Below are 9,048 nucleotides of genomic sequence, written 5' to 3'. Positions count from 1 at the left end.
CATCATGATTCATGCTATTCCCAGTTTATATTCAGAAGGTGAAATGACAGCAATCAGCAAAAACAGTGCTCCCTAGAGAGATTTAACTGTCAAACAACGCACGCTGAGAAGTCTGATATGAATTTATGTGAACCCTCGATCATACAGCACAAACAAAAACAACCTAAAACTGTATACAGCATTTTTAATTAACTCATATTCAATTCAATTGTATTAATACAGCGTCAACAGTCACCTCAAGGCACTTTGTATTGTTGGTTAAAGACCCTACACTAATACATACAGAGAAGAACCCAGCAATCATATAACCCCCTATGAGCAAGCACTTTGGCGACAGTGGGAAGGAAAAACTCCCTTTGAACAGGAAGAAACCTCCAGCAGAACCGGGCTCAGGGAGGGGCGGGGCCATCTGCTGCGACCAGACAGGGTGAGAGAAGGAAGACAGGATAAAAGACATGGTCTAGCTGTATTATTAGGTTATGTTTGGAAAAGGTATTCAGCTCTTTTCCGTTATTACGTCTTACAGCGAGCAGCACATCCAGGTCCAGTTTAACACAACTACCAATCTTTCTGTGTTAGTGTGTGTTTTAGATTTTGAAGATGAAGGAAAAAAAAAAAGAAAATCACAAATATTCCAAAGTAAAGTCAGGCTTTGATCGTTCATCAGAAGACGTTATCTCAGACACGGCAAAGTCGATTTATATCGTGGCCACTTTGATCGGAAGTGGGCTGGACCAATGAAACTATGTGATAAATGTGGAAGTTCATTGCACAGACTGTCCTGTCATTATGAAATATAAATTTTCTATTTTTTTCTTTCTTTTTTTAAATCTGGTGTAGGAACAGACATTTCTGTAGCAGATAAAAGTTATGTTATGAAGATACAGTTAAAATGTCCAAATCTATTCACTCCTTCACATCTTCCAGTACAGTGGGTCATATTGGAGTCTTTGCTGGGCTAATTCTGGCCCTTATGTTCGATATCGCTGTGTTAGACCATATTTTGCAGATTGAGTGTTTCAGACAAATATTGCTACAAGAACCCATAATCCCCAAAATGCAAGTGAGTGTGTTAACATTTCACTGTATAACCTGAATCCAGGTGCACCAAAGGAAATCTGCAGTGCTGTGCATGTCAGTCGGGAATGCGATGTTAAATAAAGGCTCCGTGGATCCTAGCACATGAGCTATCCTCAACTCTGCTCACCAACCCTCCAATTTCTCTGATCTTAATGTCTCTGTAATTAACCAAAAGTGCAAACTGCTATTTACAGAGACCTTGATTAGCCAGGCAGCAAAGTGGCTACAGTAAATATAGCTCATAAAAGTCAAGCAACATGGAAAATCAACCCTTGTGCAAACAGTTATTAATGTTCAGAACGCCCCAAATAGTTAATAGAGCTCGTCAGGGAGTTCAACAACTGGTCAACAATCCAATAATATTGCAGAACATGTTCATCCTGCAGATGGGACTTTGGCTCGCCATAATAAAACAATACATGCATCAACTTATTGGACAGGTTATTCACCCAATTACTGTCGCATGCCTCTAATATTTCCATTCCAGAAGCATACAGCAAATATAGCTCTCTGTCGCTATACCCACAAACAGCCAACGGCAGCTACACCATCAGTGTACAATCCAGCTTCATTCCACTCCACACAGGAACACCCACAGTGGAGTGAACACTTTTCATTGAAAACTGTGTTGTTTGATCATTTTGTAATTTATTGGTCATTTTTGTATCTGCAGGTACTTTTTGTCCCTTTGTGGTAGCTTTGTGTGTGTGTGTGTGTGTGTGTGTGTGTGTGTGTGTGTGTGTGTGTGTGTGTGTGTGTGTGTGTCCATTGTTATTTGTGTGTCATTTGTCTGTTTGTAAACTTTTCATGTGTGTTTTTGTATCCTTCTTGTTCTTTTCTGTAAAGTTGTGATCCTCTCTGTGGTGTTTTGTTAGAAACCTGTCAAAGTGGACAGGGTACACTTTGGTTGAGTCCAGTATTTCAATGAATCAGCTGTGTTATTTATGAACTTTAAAGAATATTAACATTTCACAATATAAGTACATACATGCACATAATATTTAATAAATCCAGCAGTCCAGCTATTTTAGATTAGCCATTCTTCAGTAATCCATTCTGCATTATTAGTATGTTTACTTTCAATACTCAAACAAATGCGTGCTAATAATTTCCCCTTCTGTAATATCGCGTCTAATTGATTTTTTTATGCAAAACTTGCATCAGTAATTCTACACAGTGCAATTTTAAAGGTATCTGTAATTCTACACCACTTACAGTCCAGAGATGCCAGAGTAATCAGAATAAATGAGCATTTCACAGACGATACTGCAAAACATGACAGTAACTCGCAGCTTTTCTCTGGGGAAAATTATTAATTAAAAGAAAAAAAAAATTTAAACAAAGATTCATTGTAATTTTGGGGCCTCTGCGTGAGAAAAAAGAAAGACTTTTGTGTTTTGCGGTAACGGCCTTCCTCATACATGCACGTTAAAGACTGTTTTCACTGCTTCGGGATTAGCTCGTAAGCAGATGCACAAAAACTGAGGCATATGCAAAATCATAATCCATATGTGCCCTGTGTAATATCGGTGTTCAGTAAGCTGCTTTGGATAGCTGCTTCCCCTCCACCACATGCTGCGCCGGGTTCACGGGCTCTATCGGGCGTTACGTCCAATAAATAAGCTTTCTATAGATTTTCCACGACGGGCTCCATTTTGTTGCCTTTCCCGTGCTGCCTCTGCTGCACGGCGGCCGGGAAGCAGAGTAGTGATGGGTCGTTCGCGAACGAAATGGCTCTTAGAGCCGGCTCCTTATCGCGAGCCGTCACGTGGTTTTTTTTTTGGGGGGGGGGGGGTTTCTTTCTCTCACCCTCTCTCGCACTTTTTTCTTTTTTTCCGCTTCACTCTGCACGCGAGCCTTGTGCTTTACGCTGGGCAGAGGGGGGAGGGGCGGTAGTTACACTCAGTAGCACACGAACAGAGCCAGAAGGGGAGAGAGAGAAAGAGAGCCAGGGACAACAACGTCACATTAGAAAGGTATAGTAATCATCCACAACTATTTTCAGTTGCAGATGATAAAGGATTCAGAAAGTTTATTCACGCAGGTCCATATGACAGAGAATATGCATGTTCTTTTTGTTTTCATATTATAATTTATATTTAATTGTATTGTGGTTTGCAGTGTTTTGTGTTGTTTTCACTTTAAATTTGTAAAAGGAAAAAGCTGAAAATTTAAATAGTTAAAAGTTGAAATGTGAATAGTTGATTTTTGTATTATATGATTTATTTATTTATTACATTTTATGTGGAGTGAATAAATAAAAGTATATTTACGGTGGCCCCTAGAGACAAAGCACATACAAACTCCAAAACACGTAAAAACTCCAAAACACGTAAAAACTCCAAAACACGTAAAAACTCCAAAACACGTAAAAACTCCAAAACACGTAAAAACACGTACAAACTCCGAAGCACGTAAAAACTCAGAAGCACATAAAAACTCAAAACACGTACAAAAGACAACAGAAGTGCTCCAGGATGCTGGGCGCAGTGTTGAGCTTTTGTTATCTTGTGGCTACACAAGCCACAAGATAACAGTGGTAGTAACAGGTAAATGAACTTTTTTTTAAAAAATGATTTGAATATATATGAGTGCCTGTGTATAAATACACAAACAATACACACATGCTTTCAATTGTGTAATTTAAGTGATCTAGTAGCTCTGCTTTGGAAGTTCAGTTCATGCTAGAAATGTGTTTTGGAATTTGTACGTGTTTTGTCTCTAGGGCCCACCACATATATTTATATATAAACATATATAAATAAAACCACTTTTTTTTTTACGTTAGTAATTCCTTTTGTGCATAATTTTATATTATTGTTATTAATAAATTAATTAAAGCAACAAAACAACCTGAAGAGCCGGTTCGGAGCCGAAAGAGCCGGCTCTTTTTAGTGAGCCGAACCGAAAGAGCCGGTTCTCTAAAAAGAGCCGGAAATCCCATCACTAAAGCAGAGCCTCCGCTCGCTCTCATCTTCTCACGTGCCACTTGCCGACTGTAGGTGGCGCTCAGAGCGCGAGAGACGGCAGCTTTCCTCCTCTGTGGCCGGACGGAGCCGAGCGAGAGAGGGAGAAGGAAGAGAGACCCCTGGATATAATTAAAGAGCGAGAGAGGGAGAGACGCGAGAAAATAGAAAGAGGTAGAAGCATTAATTTACTGTATGTGCGTGTGAAAATGCAGAGACGGGTTTAAATGCGAGGGTCACAGCGTGTGCGCACTTTGGTCTGCCATCTCGGGTGCGCGCAGGCTCGGACCTATGGCCGAGACACGACACCTTATAAAGATACATCAAATATAAAATCAGGTGTATTCACATAGAATACGGGGGTGACGGCAGCGGGGAAGTCGCCAAATGTTTGATTTGAAGAGAGAAAAAATGTTGGGAAATCCACGAAGTTGTTGGGGTGGATGCTCGCTCCGCCCCCGCCCCCTCCGGTGTAGTGTATAGAGTGTATGGGTGAGGGAGGGGGAGGATGGGGAAGAGAGCGAGATAGAGACCGGGAGGGAGGGAGAGAGAGAGAGAGAGAGAGAGAGAAGCGCGAGCGCACTCGTTTGGATTCACTCCACTTTCTCAGCACTCACGGTGCAGTCGCGCGACCTGCTCCGTGCTGGACCGGGAAGGCGGACAGAGTTTGAGGCGGCTGAGCGGTGACCGCGCTTCTGAGTGGGAACTACCTGGAGACCCGCTGCTGACAGCTCCCGGACCTTGTGTTTGTTACTCAGGTCGTTTTTTCTAAAAAAAACAAAAAATAACAAAACAAAAAAAAACACTGCTGCCCTGTCCCATTGCTCCGTCCACCTCCACCCCAACATCTCCCCACGCGTGCCACCAGCGGAGGATGCTGCTGCTGCTGCCGCTGTCCGTAGAGCCCGGGCGGCGGTAACGTTTCTGCGGAGTAACTGAGTGACCCAACTCCTCCCCACCCCTCCTCGCCCGGACGGGTCTGCCCCCTCCTCCTCCTCCTCCTCCTCCCCGGCTGGACTCCAGCTCCAGCCGCTCCTCCGGTGAGAGGAAGGACTGTCGGGCTGACGCGCAGCGCTGATCACGACACTCAGAGTGGACAGAGATTTGAGAGAAATTGGAGTAATCACCACCCCTGGCTGTCTGACTGGATTGTTTGGTTTATTTAGAGATTTGATTTTCGGGATTCTTATTTTTCTTTTTTTTTTCCCGGGAGGTCTGAAGCGGCTCCGTCTTGGTGCCGAGGAGGAGCGGAGCCTGTAGCCAGGCTGGAGCGCTCAGAGCCGGGGAACCGCGCAGCTCTTACCCGGTCCAGGTAGGAACTTCTCTGCACATAAATACGCGATCCATACACAAAATCTTTTTCTTCTATCTGCACATAACTACGTTCATGCTAAATATTTCAAATATTTTGACTCGAGCTCCTTCTGTCGGACTGCAGGAGACGTTTTACGCACGAGAATAGCCCGAAACACATTCACTTTGTATTCAGTTTCGCTTGGATGAGCACTTATGCCTTAATTAAAAAACACATATTCGATGGAGGTTGAATCTCCGAAGGCACACGGGCGTTTGTGTCGAGCAGGAGCTCTTTTTAAAACACTTGTTGGTAAAAATAAATAAATAAAATAAATCCATTTAGCGCGACTGGACCTTCATATTCTCTGCCTAATCTCCTCAGATGGCTTTTTTTTTTTTTTTTTTTACCAGTGTTACACTACAGTGCTATTGATCCGTATCGATCCCCTCCCCGCTCAGCATTACCCCCGTGACTGTTAGTAATAAAATGCGTTCCTGTGGGTCACTTTGGGTTGATAAACCTTTCGGAACCTGGAACTAACCCCACGGTAATCCTGGCTAATGCATTCCGGGAGGACAGTACAGTAGGGCAGAGTGTGCGCGCGGGTCCCTGTAGTGCATATAGGAGCATCATCATAAACTCAGTGGGGCTTCATTTAAGCTCGATCTGTAGGAGTTGTACGGGACGCTCGGTGTTCAGAGAATGTGAAAAGGCAGTGTCTTTATCATCTGAGGTTTGTCTTGGAATATAAGAGCTAATCTGCCTTTGGGGACTCTTGGCAACAAAACAGTCTATTCATCCACGGCTGCTAATAAACCAGACGCGCAGACGTGGGGGCATACATCATTCTCCATATCTGATCCTCTGCGGCACCTGAGGCCGCTTTGAGCACCTGTAGCATCAAATTAAACTCCCTTTTCCTCCGTCCTTAACACCCCCCTTTAATGAGCTTGTTTTCTGGAGCCTACGTGCCGTTAACATGGTGTGAAGGCAAATAAAGGCACAAGAGTATCAGTGTAAACTATCAAAGGTGGACAGGAGGGCAGCTGATGATGAATATCCACCGCGTCACCGCTTGGGAATCTAGTCAGTCCGGTCCCACCAGTCTCCGGCTTTCCGGTTCTCCTCCTTCCTTCTGTTCCATGTGTGCGTACGTGTATGTGCGCGTGCGCGCGCGTGTGTACTAGAAAGGGGGAGAGAGAGAGACCTGCTCCACATGAAGGAGGGAGGGAGGGAGCGAGCGAGAGAGAAAGAGAAAGGGGGGAGTGTATTTACATGCAAACTGCATCTGCCTCTCTGATACTGAGCTAAGTACTGGTGGTTTTCAAACACATGTTTCCGGAGACGCTTCCGTGGGAATCTGCCATGTTTTCTCTTCCTACACGCTTGACCTTTGACCCTATTCCCCACTACCCCACTGTCATCTCGCTCCCATAATTTCCTGTGAAACTAGTGATGTGAAATCATCCAGCTGCATTAGAAGCTTCATGTGTCTCAGCCAGTAAGGCGAGACCGTTGTAATCACATTTGGCCTTAAGGTAGATTTTGCACAGTAGAGCAGGTCCAGCGTACTTCCTGGAACAACTGGAGAATCCACTTGAACAGTGGTGTTATTTAATAAAAGAATATTAATGAATTAATGTAGCCGCGTTGCTGCGTTCTGCTGTTGGACAAACATAAAAAGCCTCCGAGGGTGAGATTGTGGTTTTATGGTCGAGCTGGAGGGTTCCCCCCTGTGCATTCTGCCACTGTTAAGCGTAGATCCAGGTTTATTGTGCAGCAGGAGCGACTGAATTGGAGATATTCTCCCTGAGGTTTGCGGCCGGCTTCGATGGCAAGCCTGCTGTCACTTGAGCTTATGCCATCCGCCACTTTGAGGGTGAGGTCTGAGGTTTGATTCCCATCTTTAGGATTCTTCTCTTGCCTCCTCTAATTCAGGGTGATCAGATAAAACGGTGACAAACGTCACAGTCCTCCGTGGCTCTGCGGCGTGGGGGATTAGTCATTGGGGGGAGAAAGGGGATGGAGTGGGAGGAGGGAGGTCGCACCGAGTCCGTTCTGCACATTTCTGCGTAAAAATTGGAGATCTGAGCGAGTCGCATTGTTAATGCCCGTCATTAAAATAGGAGGAGGTAGAGTGGAAATGGGTTTGGTGTGTGAAATGGACACACACACATGCATTCACATCACTGCACTGCAGGAAAAGAGACATCCACCCTTCTGATTTCAGAGTTTTCACAGTTTCCTTTCTAATTTAAGTTTAGGTGTGACAACGAGCGCGCAAATGGGAGAGGAAACCAAAAACTCGCATTAACACGCAGAAGAAAAAAGGAGAAATGGATGCTTTGTCACGTCTTTCCTGTGACACGGCTGGTTACTTGACTAATCCATTGTTTCTTCTTTTATGGTGTTTGGGTATGGCTCCTGAGCTCTTAGTCACAACTTGGAAATAGCAATAAAATCTTTGGCATCTCAGTGAAATTCACAAACAAGCTAGAAAAGTTTGACTGGCAGTAACATTTTCCAGTTAGATGATCCTTCGGTTAGTTTGGGAGGAAGAAAACCCTGAACAGGTCGCTCAGAGATGTGGTTGTACAACAGCCATCACATATTTTTCTATAGATTTCTATCCGAGAAGAAAACATGAATCATTTGAAATAAAACACAAACCTAGTTATAAATGCACATTCATGCTTCATTTTGAGTCTGTTAGGATGACGGGCTCCGGTTGGCTTTTGTGGTTTGTCGTTTTGTTTTTCTGAGATCAGATGTGTCCCCTCTTCCCACTGAAACCCTTACAGCTCGCGGAGCACACTGAACACGTCGCAGAGGTTTATATCTGCTTGGTAGCTACACTCTTGCTCTTCTGTAATAAGGCGAGGAGTCACGGGGGAACTCAGGGCACGGTGCTGTTGCAGCACGTCGGTGATATTGTGGACACTGTGACCTGATGAAAAAAACTTTCACCCACATTCTCCTATGCGAGGTTGGGTTTTTTTCCCCCTCTTTCTAGTGGCAAATATGTCATAAATCAACTAAAGGTGGTTGAAGGCTTGGCTTGAATTTTGCCGTGAACTGCAATGTCATCATCATTTTTATATTTTATTAAAAAGGAGCAATGGTAGAACTCCTCCTGAGGGAATCATAAACACACCCACTGTTAATTTCATGTAAATCAGTCCGGCTGACATGGAGATGCTTTACAGCCTGGCAGATGGAAGGTTGTCATCGTTTCCTGTCATAAATGAGACTAAAAGCACCGATATGGAATGATATAGCCGTATTGATTTCTCTCTCTCTCTCTCTCTGTTGGTTAATAGAGGCAATCATTAAAGTGAGTTAAATGTTAAAAAACTCGCTGCGTGTTCTCACTCTGAGCAGCAGGCGTCATTTCAGGCTGCGTCTCTGCGTGTTCACATAACGCAGCCGTGCGGTGATGGTCGATAAACTGTCACAGGTGCTCGAGGCGTCGTCTTCAGATTTCTTTTGTTCGAGCATTTTAAAGCGATGCTAAGCAGAGAGAGAAGTATTGAATGCTGCTTTTAGAAGCTGGAAGCAGAAGACACTTGTCACATTTTCTTGATAAATGACTAAAGTGATTTAATCAGTTCGTGGTTGATTAACACTAATCTGTTAAACTTGCACAGAGCCTCTTTAAGCTTCGCCAGCCATCGAGTGCAGAGAAGAATTAAATGTATGTATCAA

At 44.0% G+C, this 9,048-nt stretch overlaps 1 protein-coding gene across 4 annotated transcripts in view; it reads left to right on the top strand.

Moving 5' to 3' along the window:
* The first annotated feature begins 3,037 nt into the window (after nucleotides 1-3,037).
* Nucleotides 3,038-9,048, top strand: part of LOC147337394 (protocadherin-1-like) — a 231,765-nt gene continuing 225,754 nt past the window's right edge. For 2 of the 4 annotated variants that reach the window (XR_015130823.1, XM_086304709.1), the window contains exon 1: nucleotides 4,643-5,358. The gene's annotated coding sequence lies outside the window, so the exon portion shown is untranslated. Of the gene's footprint in view, nucleotides 3,057-4,642; nucleotides 5,359-9,048 lie in introns of those variants that run through there. The other 2 variants (XM_086304704.1, XM_086304701.1) reach the window with 2 other exon arrangements.

Source organism: Aulonocara sp. 'chitande type north' Nkhata Bay, linkage group LG2 (assembly GCF_057382095.1).
Source record: "Aulonocara sp. 'chitande type north' Nkhata Bay isolate Kocher_YH1m ecotype deep benthic linkage group LG2, A_spYH_male_GT1.1, whole genome shotgun sequence".
Taxonomy (NCBI): domain Eukaryota; kingdom Metazoa; phylum Chordata; class Actinopteri; order Cichliformes; family Cichlidae; genus Aulonocara; species Aulonocara sp. 'chitande type north' Nkhata Bay.
Note: the sequence above shows the minus strand (reverse complement) of the source record. Positions and strands in the feature narration are given on the sequence as shown.